The sequence below is a fragment of the Nerophis ophidion genome, linkage group LG18 (assembly GCF_033978795.1).
Source record: "Nerophis ophidion isolate RoL-2023_Sa linkage group LG18, RoL_Noph_v1.0, whole genome shotgun sequence".
Lineage (NCBI taxonomy): Eukaryota > Metazoa > Chordata > Actinopteri > Syngnathiformes > Syngnathidae > Nerophis > Nerophis ophidion.
This window is the reverse complement of record NC_084628.1, coordinates 630,827-647,467: the sequence shown is the minus strand read 5'-3', so window position 1 is coordinate 647,467 and position 16,641 is coordinate 630,827. Positions and strand designations below refer to the sequence as shown.

Sequence of the window (16,641 nt, the reverse complement as noted above, 5' to 3'; positions counted from 1 at the left end):
CAGATCACATTGATGAAGTGACCTGCTCGTAAAATAATGTGGCGGGCCACTTTAAAGAAGTGACCAGCTTTTAAAAAAAACTGGCGGACCACATTAATGAAGTGAGCTGCTCGTAAAATAATGTGGCAGACTACATTAATGAAGTGACCTGCTCGTAAAATAAATTGAAGGGTCACATAAATAATGTGGCAAACCACATAAATGATGTGGCAGGCGATTTGAAATGTCATGATAGGTGCAAAGAATGGCCCCCGAACCGTTTGCAACCGGATTTTTTTTCATATTCATGAAACGGGGACAGACAAAAACAACAGGAACAATGGTGACATTTAGATATTATAATATAATAATAATAATATACTGTAATATATAACAGATTTATCTTTTGTTTGTGTATGCCCCACAGTTCATATTAATTCGGTTTTGGACAAACTTAATCGTACGCTGAAACATTTCTCGTAACAAACTAGTCCATTTGTCTGGAATGGAATGTCCAAACCAAGAATCGCATTGGTGACTCAATCTATGTGCTTTTTGTATTGACTGCAAAATAATCCGCCTTGGGGCCATAGAAAGTTGCGAGTAAAGGTGGGGAAAATAATAAATTGTTTGACGCATCACAATTGGAACCTGGCTAATTAATGAATCGATGGACAAATGTCCAAATATCGATTATTGTATGTCAAATAAAGTCATACAGACAGTTCTAAAATGTGGCATTAATTTTAATGTTCTTTAAATGTTAGTTAAAGTTCGCTTATTGCCAACCAACGGAGAACCATTAGCTAGCATTCTTTTACCGTTATTGGCCGGGTTAGCATGTACGCACACGAAGGAGCGAAACAAGAAAATAATACATGCGTTGTATATTTCAACAGGAGACTCACGCTTTTAAAGATAGCAACCAATAGGAAGGAGAAATAATAAATCAGCAGAGACAATAATATCTGTCAGCCATACAGTAGATATGAACCAGATAGACGGCACACGTCTTTGAGCCGTGAGTTTATGGCGACTGGGGCCAAAGTGTGCGGACATTCTGCTGTTTTTAGGAGGCACACACATTAAATCCAGGATGTCTACTCGCCAATTCGGCACTTTTGTGTATTTTCTAGCTTAGCAGGCAACACATCGCTAGTCTTCCATATATACTGTATGTCTATGCTTGAAATGACGCAACACTGCATACAAAGACAGCTTGTAGACATATTAATGATACATTTATGCACAACCTTGCGAATATATAACAATAATTGTAAACAATAATTGTAAATTATATATAACAGTTAAATGTTAAATTACCAATAATTTAATAATAATAGGTGTGGTGAAATTAACCTCTGCATTTGACCCATCCCCTTGTTCACCCCCTGGTAGGTGAGGGGAGCAGTGAGCAGCAGCGGTTTCCGCTGCTGCTTAACAATATTCAACATAATGATTAGATATGTCCGATAATATCGGGATGCCGAAAATATTGGGATGCCGATATTATCGGCTGATAAATGCTTTAAAATTTAATATCGGAAATTCTCGGTATCGGTTTCAAAAAGTAAAATTTGTGACTTTTTAAAACGCCGCCGTACGGAGTGGTACACGGACGTAGGGAGAAGTACAGAGCGCCAATAAACCTTAAAGGCACTGCCTTTAAGTACCGGCCCAATCACATGATACCTACGGTTTTTCACACAGACAAGTGAATGCAAGGCATACTCGGTCAACAGCCATACAGGTCACAGTGAGGGTGGCCGTATAAACAACTTTAACACTGATACAAATATGCGCCACACTGTGAACCCACACCAAACAAAAATAACAAAGACATTTCGGGAGAACAGCCGCACCGTAACACAGCATAAACACAACAGAACAAATACTTAGAATCCCCTGCAGCACTAACTCTTTCTGGGCGCTACAATATACATCCCCTGCAACCCCCTACCCCCCTCCAACCCCCATAACCCCACCCACCTCAACCTCCTCATGCTCTCTCAGGAAAAGCATGTTCCAAATTCCAAGCTGCTGTTTTGAGGCATGTTAAAAAAAATAATACACTTTGTGACTTCAATAATAAATATGGCAGTGCCATGTTGGCATTTTTTTTCCATAACTTGAGTTGATTTACTTTGGAAAACCTTGTTACATTGTTTAATGCATCTAGCGGGGCATCACAACAAAATTAGGCACAATAATGTGTTAATTCCTCGACTGTATATATCGGTATCGGTTGATATCGGAATCAGTAATTAAGAGTTGGACAATAGCAGAATATCGGATATTGTCCAAAAAGTCATTATCGGACATCTCTAATAATGATAATATAATGATCTTAGATGTATAAATAATCGATCTATAAACGATCGTAGCCCCAAACTGACTCATATTGTAATCGGGAGGTTCCCAAAGATTCCCATGTTTAGTTGTGAATTCCAGCACTTTAATAAAGCAGGTGAGAAATACTATTGGATTCAAGAGCAAAACTCTGCATGCCAACAAAAGTTCCCAGTAAAGGGAAAAAAAGCTTTATTTCATTTGACATTTCTATTTATTTCAAATAGTTTTCCGCATGTAAAACTACGATTCTTCCTTTTAAAATGTGTTTGTGTGTTCATATTTTGGGCGTCTGGATTGGATTTTCATTATTTCTTCAAAATAATGACATATATTTTGAACAGATTGGTCACCCTTTGTTACACTAAGCTGACTTGTTAGCATAGCTATGTTGTATCAGTCACATCAGTCAAACTGTGGCTCCATCTAGTGGTACGCCAAAGAATCACTTAATTACATATTGTAACGACTCGAGCTGTCATTAAAAGATTGATTGGCCTTCAATGGAAGTCGTTGTAATCCGACTACTGTAAATCATAGTCGACGCAAAATAAACATCTAAGACACAAGCAGAACCGTTTTACTGCGTCCTTCATATCACTCGACACGCGTGGGAACCGAATGTTCTCCGCGTACCTCCCAGCCAATCAGTAGGCAGAACACACGTGAACAACTCCAGCTATGCATAGCTGGTTTTGATTTCCTTCCAAGTGCGTCAAGTATAGTATTTTTTTTTTTGCTCAACATTCAAGTACAATGCAGTTTTATTGAACTTTTAAGTACTCTCCGCAGGCACAAGACGTTGAAACAGCGTTGAGAACTTGTTTAATTAGGTCTTTATGTTGAGCAACTCAAATCTACCGTTGAAACAGTTGATTGGCAGCTCAATTTACAGTTGAATTGACCATTGAAATTTGGTCATTTCCCAACTGACATCCTACAACACAAATACAACGTTGAAACAGCATATTTTTTGATGACGCTTAGTCAACGTTGGGTTCTGACATTTATTTGACCAATGAATTTTTCTCATTTCCCAACTAATATACGACAACACAAACACAACGTTGAAAAAACATGTTTTTTGGCTACGTTTAATCAATGCTGGGGTCCGACGTTGATTTGACCATTGAATTTTGGTTATTTCCCAACTAATATACGACAACACAAACACAACGTTTTTGTGTTTGTGGACCCCAGGAAGAATAGTCTCCACTGCGGTGTAGACTAATGGGGATGCTTCATAAACTCAACTAATAAACTAAACAAGTTTTTTGGCGACGTTTAATCAATGCTGGGGTCCGACGTTGATTTGACCATTGAATTTTGGTCATTTCCCAACTAATATACGACAACATAAACACTACGTTTTTGTGTTTGTGGACCCCAGGAAGAATAATCTCCACTGCGGTGTAGACTAATGGAGATCCTTAATAAACTAAACTAATAAACTAAACATGTTTTTTGGCAACGTTTAATCAATGTTGGGGTCTGACTTTGATTTGACCATTGACTTTTGGTCAAATCCAACGTTAGACATCAACGTTATCTAAATATACAAACAACTATTTTGCAACGTTGTTTCGAAGTCAGTTTGAAAGGACATGTATGTATAATGAACGTTGTATCAATGTCTTGTGCCTGCTGGTCTTTTTCGTTTAATCTTTCAAAACTGTGTTCAGATATTGATTTTAGTACAATGTTTATTGAACTCATTATCTAAGTACAGCGTTTTATTTTCTGACATTATTACACAGTGTTACCCTTCAAACTGTACAGTGGCCTAAAAAATATAGACCTGTTAAAAAACATTAAAGCCTACTATGCTAAAAAGGGGGAACTGCCCTTTTTGGGGGAATTTTGCTTATCGTTCACAATTATTATGAAAGACATGACGATGGATGCATTATAAATATTAAATAAACGTAAATCAAAGTCTGTTTGAAAATGAATAAAATCCGATGATTATCCCGCCCAAAAGCGCCAACCATACTCCATTTACTTTTGGTGACTTGAATATTAACAAGTATTAGTAATATTGTTATTACAAACACTAACACAGACAAGCTATTTATGGCGGCGACATAATCACTTCCTGTGTGCCTATTTTTACATCACTAAGTGGTCTGCAGTTTCCTCGCTTCCTTGCTCCCCGAAAAAAATATTCTAGATCATAAATCATACCTCTCACCTGGAAAATAGATAGCTGAAGATATTTTAATGTGGGTCATTGTGGTGGTACTTGGAGAGCCAAATTTAAGGTGGTACTTGGCGAAAAAGTGTGAGAACAATGGATTGACAAAATAACCAATAACAAAAAGGGTCTTTGATGTTTCAGTATACGGCAAAGTTTGGACATCCCAGCATTAGAAGGTGTTCACTCAGGCACAGGTGCACACAAGCACACCTTGACATTGTTGCCATTGTTGCTGCAGTGTTAGCTATTAACCTCAGAGTGCAAACACCATTTAAGTCTGAGAACAAACACTATTGTTGACTTTTGGGCATTTTAAAGACCACGAACGTGTCAAAACCAACTCTAAAGTGGTATTTTAAACGCAAATGAATATCGATGTTTGTACAAAAGATTTTTTTAAACTTAACTGCTCATAAAGCCTGTCAATGATCAACATGCAGTCAGTAAAGGTATCTTCACGACAGCGTCTAAGATTTCCTGTCAGCTTGAACGCAGCATCATAAAGTTTGAACTCAATTATAATATTTAATTGTCAAGCAGCGAACTATTCCATTCATTACTAGAATTAAAACATGTTGTGTTCACTGATACGCATACATGTTTAAATTAATTCATATCAGTTCAACTCTTCACATCAATTCAAACATGGCGGGTGTTATTTTACGAGTCACGATTCAAAAAATAAATCAACGTATTTCGCTATTTTCCAATATGTTTGCCATAAAGGAAAATACAGAAAAACGATGGAAAAGGTGCAACTCGTGGGGTTCGAACACGCACACTCACCGCTGCGAGTCATGTTGTCGGCTCAAAGCGGCTCGCGGTCACCAGGAGAAACTTCCTCAGCTGATGATGATGAAGATGACGATGGCTCGATTCCCTCGACAAAATACCCGCGGGTGAACCTTGCACTGTGCTGCGTTCGTGGGCAGTCGGGCATGTCGCAATTGCAAGTGGGCGGGAAGGTCAGAGCTGTGACGCGTTCAAAGGCAACTTGTTGCGTGTCAACCAGGTAGCACAACTGCATGGGGCAAACCTTTAAAATATCACCATGTGCGCGCCCCCTGAACGCGGCACCGCTCTCTGTGTGTGTGTGTGTGTGTGTGTGTGTGTGTGTGTGTGTGTGTGTGTGTGTGTGTGTGTGTGTGTGTGTGTGTGTGTGTGTGTGTGTGTGGGAAGGGGGGGGGGGACATCAGGAAGTGAAAGCATCAGTCAGACTCAATAGTGACAACTTTGACTACTTCCTGACTCTGGAGGTCAATGATGGATTGATTGATTGGTTGAGACGTTTATTAGTAGATTGCACAATACAATATATATTCCGTACATCCATCCATTTCCTACCGCTTATTCCCTTTTGGGGTGGCGGGGGGCGCTGGCGCCTATCTCAGCTACAATCGGACGGAAGGCGGGGTACACCCTGGACAAGTCGCCACCTCATCGCAGGGCCAACACAGATAGACAGACTACATTCACACTCACATTCACACACTAGGGCCAATTTAGTGTTGCCAATCAACCTATCCCCAGGTGCATGTCTTTGGAAGTGGGAGGAAGCCGGGGTACCCGGAGGGAACCCACGCATTCACGGGGAGAACATGCAAACTCCACACAGGAAGATCCCGAGGCTGGATTTGAACCCAGGACTGCAGGACCTTCGTACAATTGACCACTAAATGGTAACACCCCAATAGGTTTTTAATTTTGTTTAAAGGCCTACTGAAACCCACTGCTACCGACCACGCAGTCTGATAGTTTATATATCAATGATGAAATATTAACATTGCAACACATGCCAATATGGCCGGGTTAGTTTACCAAATTGCAATTTTAAATTTTGCGCGAAGTATCCTGTTGAAAACGTCGCGGTATGATGACGCGTGCGCGTGACGTCACAGGTTGTAGCGGACATGTTCTTCCAGCACCGATCACGGCTAAAAGTCGTCTGCTTTAATCGCATAATTACCCAGTATTCTGGACATCTGTGTTGCTGAATCTTTTGCAATTTGTTAAATTAATAATGGAGTCTACAAAGAAGAAAGATGTTGTTGGAAAGCCGTGGATTGCGGCCGGCTGTAGCAACACAAACACAGCCGGCTTTTCCTTGTTTACATTCGGCTCTTACCGTAGACATGAGCGGAGAGTTTGCGTCGTTCCTCCTGCAGCTGTGGTCAATCATTCAATCAATCAATCAAAAGTTACATGACTCGGTATTATACATATTCTGACTGTTAGCATGCTACCTTTTTTTAGCCAATTAAGCAGCTGAACACCTCAGACTCATCTGACTTGGTACTTGACACATTCTAACAGTTAGCATGCTGACTTTAGCACGCTAACTTTTTCAGCTAATTTTACATGCGTACACTTCATAGTCATATGACTTGGTACTTGACGTATTCTAACAGTTAGCATGCTGACTTTAACACACTAACTTTTTCAGCTAATTTTACATGCGTAGACTTCATAGTCATATGACTCTGTACATGACACATTCTAACTGTTAACATGCTACCTTTTTTTAGCCAATTAAGCAGCCGAATGCCTCAGACTCATATGACTTGTTACTTGATGCATTCTAACATTTAGCATGCTAACACTAGTATGCTAACTTTTATAGCTAATTTCACGTGTACACTTCATAGTCAAATGACTTGGTACTTGACGTATTCTAACATTTAGCATGCTGACTTTAGCACACTAACTTTTTCAGCTAATTTTACATTTGTAAGCTTCATAGTAGGGGTGTGGGAAAAAATTGATTTGAATACGTTGTGCGGCATCGATTCTCATTTTTAAAAAATCGATTTTTTTTTTTTAATCAATCCAACAAACCACTACACAGCAATACCATAACAATGCAATCCAATTCCAAAACCAAACCTGACCCAGCAACATTCAGAACTGCAATAAAGACACAAACACGACACAGAACAAAAGTAGTGAAACAAAAATGAATATTATCAACAACAGTATCAATATTAGTTATAATTTCAACATAGCAGTGATTAAAAATCCCTCATTGACATTATCATTAGACATTTATAAAAATAAAAAAAAGAACAATAGTGTCACAGTGGCTTACACTTGCATCGCATCTCATAAGCTTGACAACACACTGTGTCCAATGTTTTCACAAAGATAAAATAAGTCATATTTTTGGTTCGTTTAAAAGTTAAAACAAATTTACATTATTGCAATCAGTTGATAAAACATTGTCCTTTACAATTATAAAAGCTTTTTTTTTTTTTTTAATTTACTACTCTGCTAGCCTGTCAGCAGACTGGGGTAGATCCTGCTGAAATCCTATGTATTGAATGAATACAGAATCATTTTGAATCGGAAAAATATAGTTTTTGAATCGAGAATCGAATTGAATCGAAAATATCCATATATTATCGAATTATGACCCTAAGAATAGATATTGAATCGAATCGTGGGACACCCAAAGATTCGCAGCCCTACTTCATAGTCAATTTAACTGCTGGCATGCTAACATTAGCATTTAAATTCGGCTTGTGCATGTAGGCATTTCACACAGGATTTCTCTCAAAATTATGTAGTCTAGTTTTTTTGTGTACTATTATTTTGTTAATACAATTTGGCCAATAAAAAAAGCTGCGAGACAGAAATGGCCATGAATTGTATTGACGTGGACCCCGACTTAAACAAGTTAAAAAAATTATTCGGGTGTTACCATTTACTGGGGAATTGTACGGAATATGTACTGAACTGTGCAATCTACTAATACAACTCTCAATAAATCAATCAATGTGGGCTGCAATCTTGCAGCATTTTTCAATTGCTTTGGTTTCAGGGTGGTTGTGGTTTTGGATCATTTCTGGTGTCTGGAGCGTTCGAATGTGGTCCGCACATTGGACCCTGTCTGGTAAGGGATCAAATACTTGATCTCAAGTACTGTACCTCCATGTGTACTAGTACACCCCCATATGCATTCTTTCATTTTCTCTAGTCTTTCATATCTTTCGCATCTTCACCCTCTCCCTCCTTTTCACTTGTAGCATGAAGCATAACAGCACACACACACACACACACACACACACACACACACACACACACACACACACACACACACGTACATACTGGTTATCATTCGGAATGGGGACCAAGTTTTGATCATGACTTGTGGGGACCACCCTTTCTAGTGAAGGGAAGTGAATTATATTTTTCTCTAGTGACTCAAAGCGCTTTACATAGTGAACATATCTAAGTTCCATTTGAAGCAGTGTGGGTGGCACTGGGAGCAGGTGGGTAAAGTGTCTTGCCCAAGGACACGATGGCAGTGACTAGGATGGCAGAAGCGGGGATCAAACCTGGAACCCTCAAGTTGCTGGCACGGCCACTCTACCAACCGAGCTATACTGTGGAGGCATAAAAAAAAATGGGGTAAAATGGCCCCTGCCCAGTTAGCTCTTACTAAATCTCTGGATTGATGAAGTAATGTGCTGATCAGACTTACTCGGGACTCTGGGGAAGAAAGAGTTAATATGGTTCATGGGGACCAAATTCAAATAATTTTTCATAATTCACACAAATTTGTATGTGTCTACAGAGGACCTTTTTTTTTTTTTAAAGTTCAAATTAAATATGACATGATCCTCATACACTACAGCTGTCCTCTTATAGGATGTTTCACCACGTGAAAGTGATCAACTATACACGGAAGAAGTGTGAGAAGAGCAGCGAGTGCAGTACCAGCTACAGCCCGATGAGGGGGCTGCTGTGCAAATGTCTCACACTCAAACTAACCAGTAAACATGTTTTATGGGCCCAAGTTTAAAAATCCCTTAGGCATTTTCAGAATGGATCTGACTATCATTTAAAAAGATTTCCCTTTAGGGGACCTGTTTTTTTTTTTGTCCCCATACCATCAGAGGTCCTCTTAAGGTGACTGAGTACCAATGATTGTCACACACATACTAGATGTGGCGAAATTATTCTCCGCATTCGACCCATCACCCTTGATCACACCCTGGGAGGTGAGGGGAGCTGTGGGCAGCAAAGGTGCCGCGCCCGGGAATCATTCATGGTGATTTAACTCCCAATTCCAACCCTTAATGCTGAGTGCCAAGCAGGGAAATAATGGGTCCCATTAAACAGAGCGATGTCCCCATTAAGTCAGCATTGCCAGAACACACACACAAACGCGCGACCCACCCACCCACACACACACAGGTTGAAATGGCTTTTTGGAACCGTTCTTACAAAAGAAGTCGAGAAAGCCCGTCCAATAGTGCCAAGGAGAAAAGCCTCTTCGGGGGTGGTTGTTTGGGAACATTTGGCATTCCCGGTGAAATACACAGACGGAAAAAGACAAGCAGTATGTTCCGCCATTGTTGCGTCAAGCTGTCAATTTGTTAAATGCATTTTTACAAAGTCAAATTATAAATGCAACATTTTCATAGTTTGGGCATAGAAAACTGATCAAATCCCTTCTAAATGCATTTTTTTTTACATTAACAAAGGCATGAAACACTGCCCACCATTACACTCCTTGGTATTGCAATAAGCAGTGATTCTCAAACTGTGGGCTCCATTTAGTGCAGTGTTTCTTAACCTTGTCGAAGGTATCGAACCCTACCAATTTCATATGCGCATTCACCAAACACTTCTTTAGTGAAAAATGTATATATATATTTTTTCAAATTCAAGACAAGTATACTGTCACATTCAAAACGCATTGTGATGCACGGAGATATCACCTCAGGATGCAGTGGGACCAGACAGGCAGGATTGCAGGTAAGAATCTGATTTATTATACAAAAAATAAAAGAACACTTGTACAAACAGCAAAGTAAAGGCGTGCCAGAGCGCACGAAAAGCTAAAGCTAATAGCTAGCACAAAAAGTCCAAGTAAGTGTCACAGAAGCGCGTGTCAAGCGCACAGAAGCTAAGGTGTAATTTAGCACAGAACCGACAAAGCAGAGATAACCAAACGAGACAGTTGCGCGTAGCAAACCATGAGCCCAAACCGAACTGAGGTAGAAAACAGTCTTAAATACTAAAGTAAACAATTGCCGTCAGGTGTGCGTCGAAAAACATAGCAGGTGGAACAAATGAGAAACCATGGCAACGAGATAAAACAGTAAGTGCAAGACTCAGAACAGGAAGAGTCTAAAATTAATAATCAAAACACAAACAAGGACTCAAATATAGACAAAAGATGTGATCCGGGAATTGGATCACAACATATACCAGTTATGTTTTTGGTAACACCAGTATGGGGAACATATTTTAAGAAACAGAGACTTAATTTCAGAGTTATTTGGACACTAGGGTAACATATTCTAAGTAACAAAGACTTAATTTATAGTTATTTGGTTAGGGTTAGGGTCAGGGTTAGGGTTACAATAAGGCCATGCCGAGAATAAGACATTAATAAGTACTTGATGACTAGTTAAGACCCAATATGTTACTAATTTGCATGTTAATAAGCAACTAATTAACGGTGAATATGTTCCCCATACTAAAGTGTTACCATGTTTTTTTTACTGGAGCAGAAAATGAACTGTACATGAACGTCACCTTGTTCAAACAACAAAACCAACACAGTGCATAAACTCACAACAAATTACACACCTGCAAATCAGTCTGACTTCTGCTGTTGCCGTATACGTAAAACGCCGATAGGGAGAAGTTTTTATTTACACGATGAGTCGGGTGTTTTGACCTCCGCCATACCCCTGAGGCCGACTCACCGAACCCCTAAGGTTCGATCGAACCCGGGTTAAGAACCACTGATCTAGTTGTATCCAAAATATTTGGTTCCTTAATAAGTACAGAGTTTTTTTCCTATATTCAAACATAGTGTTACTGTTCAAACTGTGTGTAATTTTACATCTTCAATATACATGTTAACTAAAACCTCTGCCAAGTTTTTAATGGCTTCTTAGGCCTACTAGACTACTGTATTTTAATGACTGTCATGATGGTGGTACTTGGAGAGGCAAGTGTTTTTCTAAAGTGTGGTACCATTGCAATATTGTGACGCCACCTAAGGCCGAGCCAATCAGAGGCCACGATACTGAACAGCCTGGTTTGGTCTAGTCTAATGGCCAATATGACTGTAGTATTGATGTTTTTAGTTCAATTTGGCATTTTTATGCTTGAAAATTATTAAATTGGGCCAAAAGTAACTGGAATATGCTAAAAAAAAATTATATTTAAAAATTTAAGTGTGATGTGACTGTATCAATGTTGTTACTTCAAGAAGAATTTCAAAATAAAATGATCAGACGAATTGTTTAGTTCAAACTCTTCCTGTTGCACTTGTTTCATATTTGTTTTTTTTTAGTAAAAACTGTATTCACTGGAGAAGAGCTTGTTTTTGTCATCAAAAATCGTTAAGGCTTTTAGGGACGATATAGCTCGGTTGGTAGAGCGGCCGTGCCAGCAACTTGAGGGTTGCAGGTTCAATCCCCGCTTCCGCCATCCTAGTCACTGCCGTTGTGTCCTTGGGCAAGACACTTTACCCACCTGCTCCCAGTGCCACCCACACTGGTTCAAATGTAAAAATTATATATCAGGGTTTCACTAAGTAAAAAAAAGCGATTTGAGTCACTAGAGAAAAAGCACTTTATAAATATAATCCACAATTCACATTATGTTCAGCATTCTGTTCCCTTACTGTACCCAAACTCAAACAAACCAAACCTAATTTATGGCGTATATGTTACACCCCCACGATATATGTGCCCAGCTATTCGTAGGAAACATGATGTTAGTGCATCTGCCTCACAATACAAAGGTCCTGGGTTCGATCCTGGGCTCGGGATCTTTCTGTGTGGAGTTTGCATGTTCTCCCCGTGACTGCGTGGGTTCCCTCAAGGTACTCCCACCTCCAAAGACATGCACCTGGGGATAGGTTGATTGGCAACACTAAATTGGTCCCTAGACTGTGAGTGTGAATGTTGTCTGTCTATCTGTGTTGGCCCTGCGATGAGGTGGCGACCTGTCCAGGGTGTACACCGCCTTCTGCCCGAATGCAGCTGAGATAGGCTCCCCGCGACCCCAATAACGGACAAGCTCTAGAAAATGGATGGATGGATGGTTCTTTTGCAGCACAAAATGCTACACTTCTGACAAAAAGGTCATAAAGGCTGCAAACTGCTCACACGTTTGTGTCCAATCAGGAGAGAGACATAAAGAGAATTAGCCACGCCCACCCAGTCAACCGGAAGTGTCTCCCACTTCGCCTCAGAATGTTTACTTTGTGGCATAACTAGTGCAATGCTGCTACAGTCCTCAGGGAGCGCCAGTGAGGATGCTTCATTCATTCATTGTTGAAGCAGTGAGGGTTTATTATAATGGCGTCACGACATGACAGTGACGTCACAAAGCAGCTCTTACCTGCCCTTTTCTTTCTTTGTAGATGATGACAGCAATATTCCAAGATGGTTCCTTCAGCAAGCTAACATCTCTCCACCAGGATGCCAGATGATGCACCCTCCTCCTTCTTCTTCTTCTTCTTCTTCTTCTCCTCGCTCCAACAGGAGCTTCCTTCAGGTGCTGCTTCTGCTCGCGGGGCTGATTCCTAATCGTCTCCTTTGGCGCCTCGTTGGGCTCTTGGAGACTTCTGCTCCTCATTTCCTGTTTGCTTTATTTTCTAGCTGCAACAGGAAATGGTCATCCTTTCCTCTTCCTCCCCTATTGACACACACACACACACACACACACACACACACACACACACACACACACACACACACACTAGTTATGTTCATGTTTACATGTGCAGAAGAAGTCTATAAATAAGTATGACATAGATCATCCGTGGAAGATCATAGCACTTACCAAGTTATGCCACTAGGGGGCATGTCGCCATGCTGTGATGTATTAGCCATTGTTTAAGGCAGGGGTGTCCAAAGTGTGGCCCAAAGCTAAATAAAATAAATAAAAAAAAACACATAAAAGGTGGAATAATAGAGCAAACAGGTGTAACGTAGCAATAACAAGCTGCAATATTGACTCTAATAAAACAAAGGGCATTGCTTAAAAGATAATGATACATTTATAATTGACTGATAGATCTGAAGTTGACATGGAGATTTAAGCATTGAAAGTAAAAATAACATATATGGACGTGTGACTTTTTCCACCTTATTGTGGTAGAGGAGTTTGCGTGTCCGATTGATCCTAGGAGCTATGTTGTCCGGGGGCTTTCATGCCCCCTGGTAGGATCTCCCAAGACAAACAGGTCCTAGGTGAGGGATCAGACAATGACCAGCTCAAAGACTTCTATGGATACACAACAAAATGGACTTTCCTCGCCCGGACGCGCAGCCAGGCGCGCAGTTGGGGCACGATGGTGAGCGCCTGGTGGCCGGGCCTGTACCCATGAGGCCCGGCCGGGCACAGCCCGAAGAGGCAATGTGGGTCCCCCTTACAATGGGCTCACCACCCATAGCAGGGGCCATAGAGGGCAGGTGCGATGTGAGCTGGGCGGCAGCCGAAGGCAGGGCACTTGGCACTTGGCTGAGCTAGTGCGCGAGGTAGAGAAGAACCAGTTCTCTCGAGAGGGACTGGACTCTCTTTCACTCTGGCGTTGCCGGCAGTGAGAGGCGACTGGCTGGGGTGACAACTCTCGTTGCCCCCCGGCTCAAAGCCTGCACGTTGGAGTTCAACCCAGTGGACGAAAGGGTAGCCTCCCTGCGCCTTCGGGTGGGGGGACGGGTCCTGACTGTAGTTTGTGCTTACGCACCAAACAGCAGTTCAGACTACCCACCTTTTTTGGATACACTCGAGGGAGTACTGGAAAGTGCACCCCCAGGTGATTCCCCTGTCCTGCTGGGGGACTTCAACGCTCATGTTGGCAACGACAGTGAAACCTGGAGAGGCGTGATTGGGAAGAATGGCCGCCCGGATCTGAACCCAAGTGGTGTTTTGTTATTTGACTTTTGTGCTCGCCACAGGTTGTCCATAACAAACAACATGTTCAAACATAAGGGTTTTCCATATGTGCACTTGGCACCAGGACACCCTAGACCGAAGTTCCATGATCGACTTTGTAGTTGAGTCATCGGATCTGAGGCCTCATGTTTTGGACACTCGGGTGAAGAGACGGGCGGAGCTATCTACCGATCACCACCTGGTGGTGAGTTGGCTGCGATGGTGGGGGAAGATGCCGGACAGACATGGCAGGCCCAAGCGCATTGTGAGGGTCTACTGAGAACGTCTGGCAGAGTCTCTTGTCAGAGAAAGTTTCAATTCCCACCTCCAGAAGAACTTTGAACATGTCACGAGGGAGGTGCGGGACATTGAGTCTGAGTGGACCATGTTCCGCACCTCTATTGTCGAGGCGGCTGATTGGTGCTGTGGCCGCAAGGTAGTTGGTGCCTGTCGTGGCGGTAATCCTAGAACCCGTTGGTGGACACCGGCGGTGACGGATGCCATCAAGCTGAGGAAGGAGTCCTATTGGGATCTTTTGACTCATAGGACTCCGGAGGCAGTGGACAGGTACCAACAGGCCAAGCGGTGTGCAGCTTCAGCGACGCGGAAGCAAAAACTCGGACATGGGAAGAGTTCGGGGAAGCCATGGAAAACGACTTCCGGACAGCTTCGAAGCGATTCCAGAGTACCATCCGCCGCCTCAGGAAGGGGAAGCAGTGCCCACGCCCCCAACCACAGTTGGGGGGTGTGGTTGGGGCGGGGGGCGTGGTTAAGAGGGGTGGCGTATAATTCACCAACTCGAGTATTTCATGTATATTTCATATATATATATATATACATATATATATATATATATATATATATATATATATACACACATACATATATATATATATATATATATATATGTATATATGAAATACTTGACTTTCAGTGAATTCTAGCTATATATTTTTATTTTATTTTATATATAGATAAAAGAAATAGTTGAATTTCCGACGGCACCTATCAAATACAAAGTAATAAAAACACAGTTGTTCTACTAACTGTACTGTGCTTGCCATTTACTAAAAAAAAAAAACAACACTTACCTTTCACTATTTGAGTAACCTTTGTTCTGCATTTGCGTATTGGTGAGCGATCTCCGAATCCGGGAACATCCTTCACGGATTTGTTGTAGACATCAGCAAATGAGAACGGGATGTTGCTTCCAGCTATCAGCATAGCCATCTTTGTCTCAGCATAAGATACACCATCGGGTCTCCATTTTGCGAGGTGTGATCTGGGTTGTGAACGATGCTGCGCTGCGGACGCTTTGTCCTTCGCTGACCGTTCATGGCTGAGTATATCCGTTCGGCCGCCGTGTTCAATGGAGAAGTCTGTTCTACAAAATTTACAGGCAACATACCCCTTCCCCTTCGAACTCTCCCCGATAAACTGAAATTCTTGTTTCCAATCATTCTGGAACTTGCAAGCGTAATTCTTCATTTTGCCCGTCGATGGTGTAATATATTGTGTTGGAGTCAATAACCAGGCGACGTGATGAAGTTACGTCTCTTTACTGTGGGCATTAGAACAACAGACTCCCTAATGCATGTTCCTTGACTGCACTTAAATCTAGAATATATTTACATTCTATTCTATGTACAGTAGATGGCAGTTTTGTCCTGTTTAAGAGGGTCACAACAATGAGTCAGGTCTGACTCAATGTTGGGGGGAGTGGCCTCCAGCTCCGCTTGAATTTTGGGAGATTTTCGGTAGAAAATTTGTCCCGGAAGGTTTTGGGGATAGGCGCTGAATTTCGGGAGTCTCCCGGGAAATCTGGGAGGGTTGGCAAGTATGCTTGAGGGTGCATGGGAGTTTGCCCAACAGGTCTACATGTGCTTTGTAGACTTGGAGAAGGCATTCGACCGTGTCCCTCGGGAAGTCCTGTGGGGAGTGCTCAAAGAGTATGGAGTATCGGACTGTCTGATTGGGGTGGTTCGCTCCCTGTACGATCAGTGTCAGAGTTTGGTCCACATTGCCGGCAGTAAGTCGTACACGTTTCCAGTGAGGGTTGGACTACGCCAAGGCTGTCCTTTGTCATCGATTCTGTTCATAACTTTTATGGACAGAATTTCTAGGCGCAGTCAAGGCGTTGAGGGGTTCCGGTTTGGTGGCCGCGGGATCAGGTCTCTGCTGTTTGCTGATGATGTGGTCCTGATGGC

At 41.8% G+C, this 16,641-nt stretch overlaps 1 protein-coding gene across 2 annotated transcripts in view; it reads right to left on the bottom strand.

The window, feature by feature from the left end:
* LOC133537461 (tumor necrosis factor alpha-induced protein 2-like) overlaps positions 1–13,113 on the bottom strand; it is a 69,127-nt gene extending 56,014 nt beyond the window's left edge. Inside the window, exon 1 of one of the 2 annotated variants that reach the window (XM_061878484.1) lies at positions 12,896–13,113. The gene's annotated coding sequence lies outside the window, so the exon portion shown is untranslated. Of the gene's footprint in view, positions 1–5,311; positions 5,531–12,895 lie in introns of those variants that run through there. The other variant, XM_061878483.1, reaches the window with a different exon arrangement.
* Positions 13,114–16,641: the final 3,528 nt, after the last annotated feature.